Source organism: Rutidosis leptorrhynchoides, chromosome 6, assembly GCF_046630445.1.
Source record: "Rutidosis leptorrhynchoides isolate AG116_Rl617_1_P2 chromosome 6, CSIRO_AGI_Rlap_v1, whole genome shotgun sequence".
Taxonomy (NCBI): domain Eukaryota; kingdom Viridiplantae; phylum Streptophyta; class Magnoliopsida; order Asterales; family Asteraceae; genus Rutidosis; species Rutidosis leptorrhynchoides.
In genome coordinates this window covers 151,281,283-151,301,032 of record NC_092338.1, presented here as the reverse complement: position 1 = coordinate 151,301,032, position 19,750 = coordinate 151,281,283, and positions in this window count along the sequence as shown.

Genomic DNA, 19,750 nt, shown 5'->3' with positions numbered 1-19,750 from the left:
TCTTAGTTTAAATTATTGTAATATATTGTGAAAGTGTTTTGGTTTAAAAGTGTCGGGAAGCGGGTTTTTTGCCCGCGTGTGTTTGCAAACTGATCAGAATGTTTTAGTACATCTGGACGCCGTCCCAGATGGCTGGACACCGTCCCAGTATTAAGTGCTGGACGCCGTCCAAGCTTTTGGACGCCGTCCAGATCAACTGCTCCAGAAATTTTTTTTAAGGCACATTTTCGAAAGGTTAACGGGTTGGGTTGTTACATAAACACACTTTTCTTCCCTTTATTTTTCTTCTTAGATTTGAGACAACAACCAAATGAAAAATGAAACACCATTCACAAACCCATACCATAAAAACGCTCAAACTAAATAAAAAAAAAAATCCAAATTACAAACCAAAATCAAACACAAACCCATTAGCACACCAAAAATTAAACAATATTCACAAGAATTTTAGAATTTTGTACTGAGAACCATTATATATAAATATCACCAACCCAATATTAAACCCGTAATCAAACATAAAATTACGCTGTTGTGTAGGAACGATTCGATTAAATGCACCAGACGATTGCACATGGACGATGACGGTGGTTGTTAATGGGCACGATAACGGGTTGTTCGTGGTGGCCGGCGACAGGCGACGATGATTAGGTGGTTCATAAATAGAGAAATCGAAATGATGTTAATGAATACCCACAAACATATCTAAAAATTAAATTCCTTAATCGTTGAGTAGATCTTCAAATTTCCAGATATGAGGTTGCGAAATGTTCATTTGAGAATCATAACCAACCAAATCCGAGGTAACAAAGTGATGTTAATTTGAAGTGGATTTTAATTTGATTTGTGATTTGAGAACAAGTCACGAGTTCTCAATTTTGATTTGTGTGACGACCCGGGAAATTACGACCAAATTTAAACTTAATCTTTATATGATCTCGACACGATAAGCAAAGTCTATAATGTTGAGTCTCAAAAAGAACATTGAACTGATTAAAGGAACCATTTAACCTTTGATTAATCACGACGATTCACGAACAATTGTGTGTAAATAAATATGTAAATATAAATGTATGTATATATAATAATAATTGGAAATAATAAAATATAATATAAACATTAAATTTAAAAATGTAAAATAATATATATACATATATATACACACACACACACACACACACACACACACACATATATATATATATATATATATATATATATATATATATATATATATATATATATATATATATATATATATAATAGCTAAGTTGCTATTAGAATGAATATATATATGTATATGAATGATTTCTATATAATTAATAATATATGTACATTGTATTATATATAAATTATACAAATATTACATATTCAAATATGTTATTATATAACATAAGTATTAAATAATTTGTAACATGTAAGGTTAAAATATGGAATCTTATTACAAGTTAAAAATTTAGTTGTTATAGTAATATTATTATTACTTTCATTATTCTAATTAATATTAACATTAATATTAATATCAGTATTAGTTATATTATTATTTTTAATGGATAATATATAGATATGAAATTTAGTACATTAAATTTGTTATCTTTACTAATATTATTATTATTACTTTCATGATTATTATTATTATGAATAACTAAAAGTATAGTTGTCTTATTAATATTATTATTACTACTTTCATAATTATTATTACAATTAATTTTAATGATAGTATTGTTATACTAATAATATAATTATTAATTAATATTTAATATTAATTGTTATATTGATAATATAATTATTAATTATTATTTAATATTAAATATGATATAAAATCAGAATATAACGCGTAATATATCATTAGCTGTTCTAAATTCCTTATATCTGTTGTGCTCGTGATTGAAGTAAAGAAATCATTGATTGAATGTGCAGGATATTATACTGTGTCTTTTTTTGTTCTTGTCCCCTAAATGATTAAATGTATTATGAGTTACTATCTAAAACACAAGTATTCCCAACCTATCTTTCTTTCTTTCTCTCTTCTATTGCTTTATGTTCTATCTCTATTCCAAACCCATCAAACGAAAATCATAACAACAACCATTAAAATCGACTGCTGGTTCATCATGTTTCTGTTTCTTTCACCATAAAACACCACCAACAAGTATCAAACCACCACCATAACTATTATTATTACTGCTACTATTTTGGTTTACAACCCACAACAGAATCAAACCATTTACCTTCACCACCATCATCTACTTCCATCTATTCTTACAAGAACCACCCTAAGATCAACCCACAATCGGTGGACCACCATGAAACTCACCACCAAACCATGCTACTCGAAATACTTGTCTTGCTATTACCATATAGACACCGCTAGACCAAACCCCCATCGTGAACCTTTGATACATACTGTTTCTGTCTTCCATTCGAACAACCCAAGCAACACCACAACATCACCTTTAAACTACTACTTGTTCTTTTCTGTTTGATTGCAAACCGAACTCACCATCACCGTCAAACTACTGCACCTACTTGTCTCATAATCCTTCTCGATCAACCACAAGAATCATCACACAAACCATCACCATCTGATACAAACACCACCACGAACGGGTACTACTACTACTCACAAAACATTTCTGTTGCTATCCCTACTTCGGTTCAACCCAAGAACCCAACAAGACCGCTTTTCATAACTAGTCACTTTCATCACTACCTCTTGCTCGTCTTTCTTTCTCTCTCCCTCTCCTATTTTCCAACAACTACAGCCACCACCTTCAAGAACCGATAACCATTATTATGCTAATATTTTTCTGATGCAAACCATTGAAGAACATCCACGAAGCATGTTCTTGTCAAATCGACTTATTCCTGTTTATTGTTGGAACAGAAAACGCTAATGATGGTTGTTAAAGATAACATGATTGATGATGAAGAGGGATGTTGAATTGAGAGTTTTTACTACCTCACTAGTTGCTTCCATATAAGTATTAAATTATAACCCACTTGATATATATTAAAGCAAGATGGTACAGCAACCAAGTGGAAGATTTATGGCCGACAATCCCTTTAAACAAGTTAAGCCACTTGATTATTAAAAGCAATTAGGGATGACTTGATACAAAATGCTTTTGTCCACCGAATATTTTGTCTGATTGGTGGCAGTATTCGTTTTGTTCTTTTGAGCAGCTGAAGGAAATCAAACAACCCACAAGATTTTATTTGGACTACAATTATTAGTTGGGCTTTTAACTTAGGAATTGGAGCCGTGATTTTGTTTTGGACCGTAAGTTTTAGCTTAGTTGTTGGGCCAAGTGCAATGTTTTGGCTGCTATTCCTTTTGTTTGGAACCGTATCCCTGGCCAAAAAAACAACTTATGAGTACTCTTGAATTAACATTAAGTTGATAATAATGATAAAGGGAGGGGGTGATCGTGATGATGTTAAAACAATGATAAAATGATAAGGTGAGGTGAATAAGAAAGAATGATGATGCTTACGTAAATAAAATGATAATGCATCGATGATAATGATAATGGGTGTTGTAGGTTTATGATGATAATTAGGGTTAAGAGTGGATTAATATGAGAATGATGATGAATTTGGTGATTAGATGATGATCCCAGTCAATGATAATAAAAGGGAGTCAATGGTGGTCACTATTATGATTATGTCATGATTATGATTATGTTATGATTATAATTATGATATGATATGATTATGACTATGATCATGATAATGATAAGATGATCAAGATATAAGAATGGCGGTGATATTAGATCATGATAATGATGATGAAATGATAAGTGTTTGATGAAGACGAATTAAATAAATCATGCGGGTTAATATCAAAACAAATCGTTGGTTCGTTGGTTTAAAGGTTTTAACGGGTTAGCGGGACGTCGCTGGTTCAAACCCGGACTTGGGCATTTTTTTTAAGGCTACTTCTATGAGGTAGTATTACTATTACCATTATTATTATTATTGTTATTATTATTATTATTATTATCAATATTATCATTATTAGGAATATAAATATTAGCATGATTGCTAACATTATCATTCTTAGTAAAATTATTATTAACATTATTAATATTAATTTTTATCAATATTATTAATATTATCATTATTTTCATTTTTAATATTAGTAACATTCTTATTATTATTATGAGTATAGATAAAAATATTATTATAGAAACAATTAAGTTACAAATTAAATAAAATTATTAATTTTATTATTACTACCATTACTATAATTATTATTATGACAAACAAATATTTTTATCTATAAATAACTACATTTAATATATGTAACATAACTATATTAATATTCTTACTAATTATTTATCTAAAGTATATAAAATAGATATATTTAATTAAATTATTTATGACACCTATAAATTATTAAATATAACAAATATATCACTAATAATAATATATAAATTTGTTTGATTACAATTATATGCGTTAATATATATAGTATTGATATAGGTTCGTGAATCCGAGGCCAACCCTGCATTGTTCAGTATCGTCATATGTTTTTTTACTACAAAATACAGTATCGTGAGTTTCATTTGCCTTTTTACCCTTTATATTTTTGGGCTGAGAATACATGCGCAATTTTTATAAATGTTTTACGAAATAGACACAAGTAATCGAAACTACATTATATGGTTGAATGATCGAAGCCGAATATGCCCCTTTTTGCTTGGTAACCTAAGAATTAGTAAACCGATCTACTAATTGACGCGAATCCTAAAGATAGATCTATTGGGCCTAACAAACTCCATCCAAAGTACCGGATGCTTTAGTACTTCGAATTCGTTTTTATCATGTCCGATGGATTTCTCGGAATGATAGGGGATATTCTTATATGCATCTTGTTAATGTCGGTAACTAGGTGTTTAATCCATATGAATGATTATTTTTGTCTCTATGCATGGGACGTATGCTTATGAGAAATGGAAATAAAAATCTTATGGTCTATTAAAATGATAAAAATGATCGATTATGATAAACTAATGAACTCACCAACCTTTTGGTTGACACTTTAAAGCATGTTTATTCTCAGGTATGAAAGAAATCTTCCGCTGTGCATTTGCTCATTTTAGAGATATTACTTGGAGTCATTCATGACATATTTCAAAAGACATTGCATTCGAGTCGTCGAGTTCATCAAGATTATTATTAAGTCAATTATAGTTGGATGTATTATGAAATGGCATGCATGTCGTCAACTTTCGATGTAAAGAAAGTCTGTCTTTCGAAAAACGAATGCAATGTTTGTAAAATGTATCATATAGAGGTCATGAACCTCACGATGTAATCAACTATTGTGAATCGTTTATAATCGATATGGACTTCGTGCAGATGGATTAGGATGGGTCATGAAAATTTGTGATTTGAGAACAAGAAATGGGTAAGTTGTAGCGACCCAACCAAATCATGTTTGACAGCGCTGACTACTTAGGTCCCGTTACGTGGTCATAAGTCTTTAACATGACGTTTGACCAAAATATGTCGCATTCATTTCATAAGTAAAAGGATGTTTCAAGTTTACAAATGTAGTTCAAAAGACTAGTTACATTACAAAGTTTAACGTACGAATGAAACCTATGCGACACAATTTAAAGTAGTCAAAAGACGCTCCAACTATGCATGTATACTCGACATCCAAGCAAGTATCAAAAAGAGTGCGGAAGCATGTATCAAGTAGCTTTCAAGGATCTGAGAAAACATATAGAAAACTGTCAACGAAAACGTTGGTGAAATCATAGGTGTTTTAGTAAACGTTGCATTTGAACCACAAGATTTAATATAATATGATTATCTAAATCATTTGCATTCCAAAGTTGTTATTTGTTTCGCGGGCACCCAATTATCAAACTTAACTATTTTGCACCCTTTGCGTAGTGTTAGAACATACACTAGACCCGAAATTACATTTCATCCGCTAACGGTAGCGAACCGTCCGAATGAGGCTCGTCAAGCCCATGTGATCACATAATATAAGTTCACGTTTACACCCTGCAAGTGTAACTAATGATAATTGAATTGAGGATTTTTGTTCAAACCCGTACGTGGAATGTTCGTTTTCGTACTTGTGTTCAAAGTATAAAAGTATGATACGTATATGTTTCTCATCCCATAGTTTAAAGCATAAAAGTTGTTCGAAAGATGGGACTATGATCTCACCTTGAGTGCACGTATGAAAAGTACTTCACAAAGTAACGTGTGCGAAGGATAATGCTAGTCTTGACCTAAACAAATAGGTCGTATCAATAACGGTAAACACGATAGGTCAAAGATGTTCAATTAGTTCTATGGCTCGTTACGACTCGATTATGTAGCATGTGACTCAAATTGTCAAGTTTCATGCAAGATACAAGTATAGAAACAAGTTAGGAAGGTTGCATAATCATTTGGTTAAGTTTGACAAAAAGTCAAACTCTGGTCGGTCAAAGTCAACGAAAAAGTCAACACATTCGGGTCGGGTCCCGAACTATTTTTCTGAGGTTTTTATTCATATATAAACATGTTAGAACAAGTCCCATGTGAATTGGAGGTCCATAGGGTGCCAAACATTTTTCATAATTTGACCAAGGAGGTCAGAACCTGACCACGGCTTAGGCCGCGCCGTGACCCAGGATTGTCGCGCCGCGACAATACACGGGAGCTGGTACCTGGTCAGTCTCAAATGTCCAAGTCTCAATTCCAAACACTTTCAAGCATAACTCGCAAACCGCTAATACTTAGAACTCGTATCTTATATCGTTAGAAAGGTAATTTGACAAAGAACACAACTAATTACATTTCACCAACCAAAAACGTTATTTGTAACAATCGGCTTTCCAAAGTAAATGATCAATTAATGCACACATTAAATACTCAAATTTGATAAGTGCACATTTATGATTTGGGCATTTAATGCATACATACAACATGCCGTTTTGTAGGTAATCGAGCATACAATACAACTAACTACTTACTAACAATAGTTCATGGCATTCAATGCATCAAATATTCATTTCAAGCTTATCAAACCCTAACCCGAATTCACCAAAATCACTAATCAAGTTTATGGAGTTTTCTCAAGCAACCTACACATCAAATTGAAGCTAGTGATACTAGGAACACATTTAATACATGCATTTATAACATTTAACAACATTCAAGCAACCAAATTACCCAATCAAACACACCAAAGTTCATATTCAAGCTAGTTACTTCAAATAACGAAATCAAGCATATAAATCATATAATCATGTTAGACTTGAGCCATAGACACTAATTAACAACTTTATAAGTTAAGAACATCAAGAACACAAAATCTAGTGATTTTAGAAAGTTACCCAAACTTGATGAAATCGGTATGGAATCGAAGAGGAAGATGAGAGGATTCCGAATATGCAATTTGTTTAGATGGATGCTTGCTCGATTTGATTTGGATGATGTGATGACCCGAAAATTTCCGACCAAATTTAAACTTTGATCTTTATATGTTTCCGACAAGATAAGCAAAATTTGTTAAGTTAAATTTCAAAAATTTTAAACTGTATTCTTACACTCATTTAACCTCGACCAAATCCCAACGATTCACGAACAATTAATTTGAAATAGATTTGTGTGTGTATATCTATATGTATATATATTATATTATATATTATATAATATATAATTTCTGTACAAAATCATTATATGTATATTGTAATTTATAAATATTGTATCTATATATTTGAAAGATCTATTTTATTTAGCTAATATTATTATTAATTATTAATTTAGTATATTATATAGATAATAAATCTAGACAAACGAATTAGATATTTATAGAGATCAATATATCCCTTATTGTCTTTTTCTTCTTTTCTATTCGGCTCGTGAATTCAAATCCTCAATCATCACTACAAATCAATTATCAATCAAATCATGTTATTTCATTAATCAATTTTTGACACTGTTTTCCTTTTGATTTTATCAACCATCTAAGTGATTAACCTCTAAGCAACATGTACGTATTACATTGATACATTGATAGGGGATCTTATTTTTTTTTTTCTTTCTTTTGTGGTGTCAAGCACCTAGACAAGGCCACCATCGGCCAACACTTCATCTCCACACCCGCCACCAATCATCCACCACCTTCATCATAAGCCGCCAAGGAACACCACCTTGATAGACTTCAACACTTCCATTGCCATCTATCACCACCATCGTTGACCATGAAAACATCACCTACAACAACTCTTCACCATCTTTCTTTGGCAATCATCACCACTTAGGATGCTAATGTTACTGTTACTCTATATATTTCTGTTTCTATTTCAACCCGAACAAATGGTACGTGTTTCTATTTTATCCTCCTAATCAACCAAACAAAACCCGCTTGTTACTACCTTCGTATGACAACCCAAACCACAACTAACTCAAACCGATCACTGTCTTATGCCTACTGTCGTATGGTTTTATTTTAACCAAAACCATGCAAGAATGATCAATTATAACTGCTATTAACATCGAGTACATACTGTTGCTATATTTTTTTATGATCCAACACCACTCTCGCCATATCTCTTTATCTCTCACTATATACATCGCAAACCACCACTTTATCACCATAAACCCACCACCTTATCACCATAAAAACCTAACACAACTATTATGATCATCACCAATCTCCACCGAGATCACCACCTATGAGCACCATAAACCACCTGGCTCGACTTCACTTTCTGTTTTGTTTGATATATAAACCACGCTGACCAATTCTTTTCTTGTTTCTTGTCCAAGAACCGACATCACTAATCTCATCATTTGACTGTTTTGTTGACGACTGGAAACCAACCAAAACCGTCACCTTTTATCTCATTCTTGTCTTCTCCCTCTCTCTGCAACAGTTACTGCAACTCGCTACAGCTGATATGTAATGATCTGTTCGCTGCAACCATTCATTGTGTTGATGGTGTAACAGTAGAGCATCAAAGATGAAATGATATTGGAGTTAATTGAATAGCTGTGGACAACGAAATAAAAGATATTAGTTTGAGCGTTGATGATAAAGTGTTTTTTTTTCTCCTCTTGGCCGACACCTAATCAACATGAAGGAACCCACTTGCCATCAAATTCTCTAAGTGGGTTAGTTGAGATAATGTTAATACCATAAATTAAGGTGCAAATAATTAAAGTAATTGATAAGTAAATGTTGACTGCGTATTATGTTTGTTCCTACATCTCAGCCGTTTCGATATTTATGTTACCAAACCCACGATTTTTTTTTATCGTGCTATGTTCTTGGACCTGCAAACTTGGGTTTTAAATGCCTGTTGGGCTGAAGTCCATCAATTTCTGTTGGAGCCGTGTTTCAAACTTTGTTGGGCCGAGACCCCTTTTCATCTTGGGCCAAGAACTGACTTAACTAGCTGTGGAGAAGACGATATAATTAGGATGATACACGGTTAGATTAGGTTATAAAGATGATGATAATATTATGAAGATTAGGAGTAAGTGAAAACGATTATGGAGACGGGTATGAGATTTAATGATGATGTTGTAATGGTAATGGATAACATAACGATGGTAATTATGATAGGTAGGAAGAGGATTAAACAATGGTAGATGATATCACAGAGATGTTAAATAAATTTATGATGGAGATGCTAGGAATATGATAACGATGATGTTTAGTGATGAGAAGATGATGGAAGCTTGAGGAAGAAGAACATGGTGACAGGAAGACATAGAATATATATTTAAACCGTAGAATAAAAAGCAGAAATGAATGAATAGCGTGATGGATAGGGAATGTGTTGTTAACCGAGGGGTCTTGTGTTCGAACCCTGCTTGGTGCAAATCTTTTTGAAATAGGCTTATAAGGTAGTTTATAATTTATTATTATTATTATTATTCTTATAAATTTAGTATTTAGATACGAATATTATTATTATGAACCTAATAAAATTCATTATCATACTCATTGATATTAGTATTAATATATAAATATTAGAATTATTATTATAAACATAAGCATTATTAGTAAAATTATCATTATTAGTATGTATTATTATTAAAAGTTATTATTTTTACAACTATAATAGTATTGAAAGAATCATTATTAATAAAATTATTATTTTATTTTTATTACTAAAAACATCATTGTTAGTAAAGTTATTATTATTATTAAGGTTATTATCTTTAATAAAATTTTTATTTTCTTAAAGTTAACATTTTTATTATTACCATTATTACTATTATCATTATTACTATCCTTATTCTAGTATTATTGTTAAATTAACAAATAAATGATTTTTATATAAAAATATATTTAATACACATAACTTACCTATATTAATATCTTTAATTACTTAAAGTATATAAAATGAATATATTTAATTAAATCTATCAGTTATTAACATAAAAGTTATATCACTAATAATAATATACATATATTTTGTTCGTTTACGATTATATGATTTAATAGATATACATTTAATATAGGTTCGTGAATCCGAGGCCAACCCTACATTTGCTAAATGTCGTCATATGTATTTTTACTACAAAATACATTAGGTGAGTTTCATTTGCTCTCATTTTAATTGCTTTTGCAATATATATTTTTGGGACTGAGAATACATGCGCTGCTTTTATAAATGTTTTACGAAATAGACACAAGTACTTAAAATATATTCTACGTTGAGTTGTACCATGGCATATTTCTTTATACTTGGGAGCTAATATTTACGTGAGGAGCGTAAACGCGAATCCTGTTGATAGATCTATCGGGCCTGACAACCCCAACCGGGCTGGACGACCAGTTTTAAACGGTTGCACAGTACTTCGTTTCGTTACTACACTTGGTACGGAGTAGGGTTTATTTAAGAATATGCTGCTGTGATTTAAATGTTAAGTATGGTTACCAAGTGCTCAACGACTTTTTCATACACTTGCGAGTGTATTATGTTTATTATAATACTTGTAATCTTGTGGTCTATTAAAATGATAAAAATGAAATGTTTACTATAAACTAATGAACTCACCAACCTTTTTGGTTGACACTTTAAAGCATGTTTATTCTCAGGTATGAAAGAAACCTTCCGCTGTGCATTAGCTCATTGTTAAAGATATTACATGGAGTTGTTTATGGCATATAGAAGTCAGTTCATCGTGATGATACCAGTTGTTGAAGGCTTCGTCCAGACGGATTTGGTCGGGGCACTACAGGTGGTATCAGAGCGGTGGTCTTAGCGAACCAGGTCGACATTAGTGTATCTAACAGGTAGTTGTTAGGATGCATTAGTGAGTCAGCATTAGTGCGTCTAACAGTTAGTTGTTAGATACATTAGTGAAGTCTGGACTTCGACCTAGTAGTTGTTAGGTTATATTAATGAGTCTGGACTTGAACCTGGTCTGCATGTCAAAAGTTTTGCTTATCATTTCTTGTCGAAAATTACCTGCTTATCATTCTTAGTCTAGACACATCTTACTGCATTGACTGCATGAATAGTGTGTAGACAAAATTCATATCTTAGCGTATCTGCTAATTCATATCTTAGCGTATCTGTTACTATAAACTTTGTCTGATATATTTCGTAAATTCCTCCGTAATCTACGAAATCTTCTGTTCTATAAATAGGTATTCTATGTAATTAGAATATCATCCGATATCCGAAAATCATTTCATTTCGAGAAATCCTTTATTTAATCGTATGCAATGGAACTCACCATTAGTTCAAGTCCCTCGGATTCTGATATGGAGTCCCACTCCAGTTTCGAAAGCATTGTCACCAGAATGAATCAATCAATCAATCATCCCCAATTCATCTGATGAGTTCGTAGTCGACTTAATCAATGGAGACGAGAAGAAGGCGATCTTTTTCACCAACCAAATTCATCTCTTGACGATGAACTTGAAGCAACTATCGGCGAACCAATTCGAAACACCATTTTCACTCTCATTTTCCCGAATATCTCGCCACAAACATAACATATTTCATATTCAAAATCTTATTCACACGCTCGTTCCGACCGACAGTCATCCCGAAATAATGGAAGAAGTCAACGAGCTTCGCGCTCGAGTAATCAATTTGAAAAACGTGGTGCAAAATCTACCAGCTTCAGCAACATTACCGGCACCAACAATAGTACCGACAGTACCAGTACCACCATCACCAACAACAACATCCACATCCCAAGCCTCAATTTCACAATCTGTCCCACGAACATCAACATCATACGCACCATGGATACCAAGGAGTACCAACAACAATTAACAATAAAGTATTGAACCATAACTTCATTAATATTCTGTGAAGAATATGTGGATCCTAATAGTTAACTATGAAGTATTGATCCATAACTTCATTAATATTCTGCGAAGAATATGTGATTCCTAATAGTTTTAGAGATTACTTATTCTAGCCTAAACCGAAAATCAAATGAGTCTAACATTATATTGACTCATTAAATCCATGATTACATCTGAAGAAAATACATATGTATATATATTTTAATAAAGATTGTGATTAAAAATTCTTTCGTACAAACTGTTAATGATGAAAATATTTTAACGGGTAGGTAATACCCGAGGAACATTTAAGATTCCACATTAATAAGTTACATTGTACATTTTTCAAATCTAATTCAACAGTCATTTCCTATCCTATTTACATCCACAGATATATGAATCCGTTCACCACAAATTAACCATTCCCATTCAAATTTCATATTTGAATTTTGACCTATCAGAATCCAACAAGTGGCATAATGAAGAAAAACATTTGACGGAATAAAATTTGTTAGAAACAAACAAATTAACTATGAGAAATTTTGTTAAGAATCCACGCTAACAAAATCTTAGCTAACTATTCCTAGCTAACTGTGGACTAATCAACTGAGGACTACCAACAGTGGACAATTAAAATGAATTAAAATATTGATTATAACATATGAAACTAAACAATACTTCAAGTTTGCCACTTGATTTTCATCTTAAACCTCATTTGTATCTTGACGATTACAATCTGCGTTCAAACCTTTCACGAATCTTGGGAAACACCTCAATTGAGAGGATAATCCAACCACACATATCTGTGCTAATTCCTTTAGCGTTGTTATTACCGAAAATAACTTTGCAATCCCTTCACAAATTAGCCAATTTTGTCACAGCTCCAACAAGTCAACTTCGACTTCTCACTCGGATTAGCTTATTATAACCTTGATATATATAAGTTGTCTTTCGTCATCGTTACCAAAGAATCATTTATATTCCACCACATTAGTATTAAAACTTACCAGCAACTTCATTACTCATTGGCTTAAGTCTCTCCCAAGAACCATTATAGTTGTTCTTTAAAACCTATCATATACACATTCGCATCTTGTAACGAGAATTGACATACCAGTTATCAAGAATCAGCAAATAGTATTTTGAATCTCGCAGCGTTTCTACATCAAAAGTTATATATACATATAACCTTTATTCCTTAGAATTATGATCTCTAATCCTGAAACTTTGAACAAATTACAAGGACTAAAATTGTACATAAAGAATCCATATGATTCTGTTTCTGATGAAATCTTTAGCGAATACCTTACTCCTTAACTACTCTAAATCATCGTGAATGAATTTCTTCATCACAATTTGATTCTGAAATCCTAGGATATCACTGTACCTTTCTCTATTAATATCCCCAATATTTCTGAAGGTATCTTCATAAATATTCTTGTTCGATGTTAATTATCTCTCTGCGTTATCCGTATTATATCATAAAAGGAAACTGCTTTAGTTTCTACATTCCGTAAATCTTTGAATTTAAAATATGAATGTTTTTGAGGTAGTGTTGGGAACTGATGCATGAGTTAGTATAATATAATAACACTTGATCAACGTTATTATATTACAGTAATTCATGTTGAGTTTCTAATGGGACGTGATGATTCACAGTACTATCATCGTGTGCCATTTACACGACTCTTACATTCTAACCAATCTACAAACATATTAAGAACATATCTTCTTAATAGTTCTATCTTTCCGGATATTCTGGTAATTTGATAAATCAAGATCGTGCCATTACGATTTCCTTCTTAGAACATTAACTATGTTCATTTCGAATTTCATATCTACAAATTCTAGACCATTATTCGCTTGACTCGAGGTCGGGAAGAGAAAACCAAAGAATGGAACTCCAAAATATAAAGGAAACGACAGAGGTGAGTTTATAGTAAAATATCCGACAGAGCAATCAAGACAGATGATCGCATTTAAAGCGGATCCCAGTTCCCTTGAATACCAAAGAATCAAATCTTATTACGAAGATTTTCTTTAAATCCCATGAATTCCGAAAATCAACCATATCTACGTCAAAAGATATGACGAATCTATACCTACTCATTCCACACTTTGCGATAGCTTCACTTATGCTCCTTGCGTAATCAAATCGTTTTATCTATATTACTCAATGATGATAAAACTCTATTTATCAATTCATATTCGTCATGAAAACAATTTTATTGTTAGCCATGATGACCTCGATCAAATTTCGGGACGAAATTTCTTTTAACGGGTAGGTACTGTGATGACCCGAAAATTTCCGACCAAATTTAAACTTTGATCTTTATATGTTTCCGACAAGATAAGCAAAATTTGTTAAGTTAAATTTCAAAAATTTTAAACTGTATTCTTACACTCATTTAACCTCGACCAAATCCCAACGATTCACGAACAATTAATTTGAAATAGATTTGTGTGTGTATATCTATATGTATATATATTATATTATATATTATATAATATATAATTTCTGTACAAAATCATTATATGTATATTGTAATTTATAAATATTGTATCTATATATTTGAAAGATCTATTTTATTTAGCTAATATTATTATTAATTATTAATTTAGTATATTATATAGATAATAAATCTAGACAAACGAATTAGATATTTATAGAGATCAATATATCCCTTATTGTCTTTTTCTTCTTTTCTATTCGGCTCGTGAATTCAAATCCTCAATCATCACTACAAATCAATTATCAATCAAATCATGTTATTTCATTAATCAATTTTTGACACTGTTTTCCTTTTGATTTTATCAACCATCTAAGTGATTAACCTCTAAGCAACATGTACGTATTACATTGATACATTGATAGGGGATCTTATTTTTTTTTTCTTTCTTTTGTGGTGTCAAGCACCTAGACAAGGCCACCATCGGCCAACACTTCATCTCCACACCCGCCACCAATCATCCACCACCTTCATCATAAGCCGCCAAGGAACACCACCTTGATAGACTTCAACACTTCCATTGCCATCTATCACCACCATCGTTGACCATGAAAACATCACCTACAACAACTCTTCACCATCTTTCTTTGGCAATCATCACCACTTAGGATGCTAATGTTACTGTTACTCTATATATTTCTGTTTCTATTTCAACCCGAACAAATGGTACGTGTTTCTATTTTATCCTCCTAATCAACCAAACAAAACCCGCTTATTACTACCTTCGTATGACAACCCAAACCACAACTAACTCAAACCGATCACTGTCTTATGCCTACTGTCGTATGGTTTTATTTTAACCAAAACCATGCAAGAATGATCAATTACAACTGCTATTAACATCGAGTACATACTGTTGCTATATTTTTTTATGATCCAACACCACTCTCGCCATATCTCTTTATCTCTCACTATATACATCGCAAACCACCACTTTATCACCATAAACCCACCACCTTATCACCATAAAAACCTAACACAACTATTATGATCATCACCAATCTCCACCGAGATCACCACCTATGAGCACCATAAACCACCTGGCTCGACTTCACTTTCTGTTTTGTTTGATATATAAACCACGCTGACCAATTCTTTTCTTGTTTCTTGTCCAAGAACCGACATCACTAATCTCATCATTTGACTGTTTTGTTGACGACTGGAAACCAACCAAAACCGTCACCTTTTATCTCATTCTTGTCTTCTCCCTCTCTCTGCAACAGTTACTGCAACTCGCTACAGCTGATATGTAATGATCTGTTCGCTGCAACCATTCATTGTGTTGATGGTGTAACAGTAGAGCATCAAAGATGAAATGATATTGGAGTTAATTGAATAGCTGTGGACAACGAAATAAAAGATATTAGTTTGAGCGTTGATGATAAAGTGTTTTTTTTTCTCCTCTTGGCCGACACCTAATCAACATGAAGGAACCCACTTGCCATCAAATTCTCTAAGTGGGTTAGTTGAGATAATGTTAATACCATAAATTAAGGTGCAAATAATTAAAGTAATTGATAAGTAAATGTTGACTGCGTATTATGTTTGTTCCTACATCTCAGCCGTTTCGATATTTATGTTACCAAACCCACGATTTTTTTTTTATCGTGCTATGTTCTTGGACCTGCAAACTTGGGTTTTAAATGCCTGTTGGGCTGAAGTCCATCAATTTCTGTTGGAGCCGTGTTTCAAACTTTGTTGGGCCGAGACCCCTTTTCATCTTGGGCCAAGAACTGACTTAACTAGCTGTGGAGAAGACGATATAATTAGGATGATACACGGTTAGATTAGGTTATAAAGATGATGATAATATTATGAAGATTAGGAGTAAGTGAAAACGATTATGGAGACGGGTATGAGATTTAATGATGATGTTGTAATGGTAATGGATAACATAACGATGGTAATTATGATAGGTAGGAAGAGGATTAAACAATGGTAGATGATATCACAGAGATGTTAAATAAATTTATGATGGAGATGCTAGGAATATGATAACGATGATGTTTAGTGATGAGAAGATGATGGAAGCTTGAGGAAGAAGAACATGGTGACAGGAAGACATAGAATATATATTTAAACCGTAGAATAAAAAGCAGAAATGAATGAATAGCGTGATGGATAGGGAATGTGTTGTTAACCGAGGGGTCTTGTGTTCGAACCCTGCTTGGTGCAAATCTTTTTGAAATAGGCTTATAAGGTAGTTTATAATTTATTATTATTATTATTATTCTTATAAATTTAGCATTTAGATACGAATATTATTATTATGAACCTAATAAAATTCATTATCATACTCATTGATATTAGTATTAATATATAAATATTAGAATTATTATTATAAACATAAGCATTATTAGTAAAATTATCATTATTAGTATGTATTATTATTAAAAGTTATTATTTTTACAACTATAATAGTATTGAAAGAATCATTATTAATAAAATTATTATTTTATTTTTATTACTAAAAACATCATTGTTAGTAAAGTTATTATTATTATTAAGGTTATTATCTTTAATAAAATTTTTATTTTCTTAAAGTTAACATTTTTATTATTACCATTATTACTATTATCATTATTACTATCCTTATTCTAGTATTATTGTTAAATTAACAAATAAATGATTTTTATATAAAAATATATTTAATACACATAACTTACCTATATTAATATCTTTAATTACTTAAAATATATAAAATGAATATATTTAATTAAATCTATCAGTTATTAACATAAAAGTTATATCACTAATAATAATATACATATATTTTGTTCGTTTACGATTATATGATTTAATAGATATACATTTAATATAGGTTCGTGAATCCGAGGCCAACCCTACATTTGCTAAATGTCGTCATATGTATTTTTACTACAAAATACATTAGGTGAGTTTCATTTGCTCTCATTTTAATTGCTTTTGCAATATATATTTTTGGGACTGAGAATACATGCGCTGCTTTTATAAATGTTTTACGAAATAGACACAAGTACTTAAAATATATTCTACGTTGAGTTGTACCATGGCATATTTCTTTATACTTGGGAGCTAATATTTACGTGAGGAGCGTAAACGCGAATCCTGTTGATAGATCTATCGGGCCTGACAACCCCAACCGGGCTGGACGACCAGTTTTAAACGGTTGCACAGTACTTCGTTTCGTTACTACACTTGGTACAGTGTAGGGTTTATTTAAGAATATGCTGCTGTGATTTAAATGTTAAGTATGGTTACCAAGTGCTCAACGACTTTTTCATACACTTGCGAGTGTATTATGTTTATTATAATACTTGAAATCTTGTGGTCTATTAAAATGATAAAAATGAAATGTTTACTATAAACTAATGAACTCACCAACCTTTTTGGTTGACACTTTAAAGCATGTTTATTCTCAGGTATGAAAGAAACCTTCCGCTGTGCATTAGCTCATTGTTAAAGATATTACATGGAGTTGTTTATGGCATATAGAAGTCAGTTCATCGTGATGATACCAGTTGTTGAAGGCTTCGTCCAGACGGATTTGGTCGGGGCACTACAGATGATGAATCCTTGAAGTGGTGTTTGAGAGATTTGGTGAAAGTATTAGAGAAAAAGGAAAAAGAAAAGGAAAATAAATGAAAGGATGAGGGTGAAGAGTTGACTAGTTGACCTAGTCACCTCTTTGCTCTCTTGGCAACAATGGTCCCTCTAGTTTCATTCGGGTGCATGAATTACCTAAACGAGATATTTAAAACGCGTATCAACGGGAGATGTTATAAACATATAACGGACTTTAAATAATTAAACGGAAAAATAAACGGAAAAAGGCGGGATGTTACATAAGAGGCTTTGAACTTGGTTTTATCTATTACTTCTTGATTCTCAAGTATGTCAAATTGCAGATCTAGGGTTATATGCCATCTTTCTTTTTTTTAAATTCTTGCTAATTTTGTACAGGTGGTTAGTTATTGTTAATTTGTGTGTTTATTAATTATTTTGTAATGGATATGTAAAGTTGATTTTGATTGTGAAAAACAAGTCCAAACACATTTGTGATTTGAAGTTGTAAAGGGGTTTTAAAAGTTGTTTTTGATTTTGATTTGGGGTTATGAATTTAGAGTTTTTTTGGGAAAAAGTTGAAGATAGAGGTAAGTGAGGAGGAAGATGAAGAAAAAATAACAAAAATACCCTCACATGCTTTGCACATGGCCAAATTTAAGGAAAAAGTTAAAGAACATTAGGTATTTGGACTATCCTTGCTCCACTTGAATACCACGTGGAATATCCACACTCAAAACTAATATTTTGGTTGACCATGCAATATGGTACAAACCACAGGGACTATCAGTGCAATTTTCTTTTATTGTTATTATTAATGTCAATCCATGATATCTCAGGTTATATATTACGTATACCAATGTTCATGCATATATTTTCCGAGGGAAAATATATCCACAAACAACAATATGAGATGGGTTTTTTTAGGCGTCAACGTTGTTAACCTTCGGTCCGGCTACCGTGATAACCCGTACCCAAGATGGTGATCTCGGGAGGGTGGCTAACGAATTACCCGTCGGTCGATAGTCGGGATCTATCGACGACCAGAGGGAGAAAAACCCTACGAGATCCGTAGGAAAAAACCCTAGATCGTGTAGTCGCCGTAAAGAGGCATTTAGCATGAGATGGAGAGAGCCGTATGCGATGGGAAGAGTGTCCTTGATGTAGGGTTTTACCCCATATTTATAGTTGAGAATTAGGGTTTAGATAACTTGTGCGCTAAGTCAATTGTAGGCCCTAATTAATAAAATCCTACGTCATCAAGTCCCCCAAGTTCGGTATGATATTTTTGTCAAGTATCGTATCGAACTTCTTGTCAGGCTGCGAAAAACAAGTTCACAAGAGCACGCGCAAGCAACTGCGCATAAACCCGCGAACAGATGTGCGCAAAACCGCATGCGTGGTGTGCGTAGAACTGCGGACA